This window comes from Physeter macrocephalus, unplaced genomic scaffold (assembly GCF_002837175.3).
Source record: "Physeter macrocephalus isolate SW-GA unplaced genomic scaffold, ASM283717v5 random_8, whole genome shotgun sequence".
In the NCBI taxonomy this organism is placed as follows: Eukaryota; Metazoa; Chordata; class Mammalia; order Artiodactyla; family Physeteridae; genus Physeter; species Physeter macrocephalus.
In genome coordinates, this window is record NW_021145294.1 from 135,818 (window position 1) to 136,209 (window position 392).

The window sequence follows — 392 nt, forward strand, 5'->3', positions numbered from 1 at the left end:
CCCGCCCCCCCCCCAGCCCCCAGCACTAGTCTCTCTACCCACCCACCCGAACCTTTTACACACCCCTCAGCCAGCCCTGTCCCCGCAAAGGAAACTGTGGAGTCCCTCTGTAAAACTGAAAGGCTCCAAAGAGCATGGGAGGGGACTGGGGTCTTGCTCAAAAATCAAGAACCACAATACAATTATTTTATTTTCACAGCCAGAGGAATAGTCTTAGCTGTTTCTTCTGCCAAGAAGGGGGAAAAAATAATCGCAAAGAAAGCAATACAAATCTGACTAAAGCCCTCATCGAATAAAGTGCACAATGCAGTGGAAGCTAATCCCCAGCCCCCCCCCCCCCCCCCCCCCCCCCCCCCCCCCCCCCCCCCCCCCCCCCCCCCCCCCCCCCACCC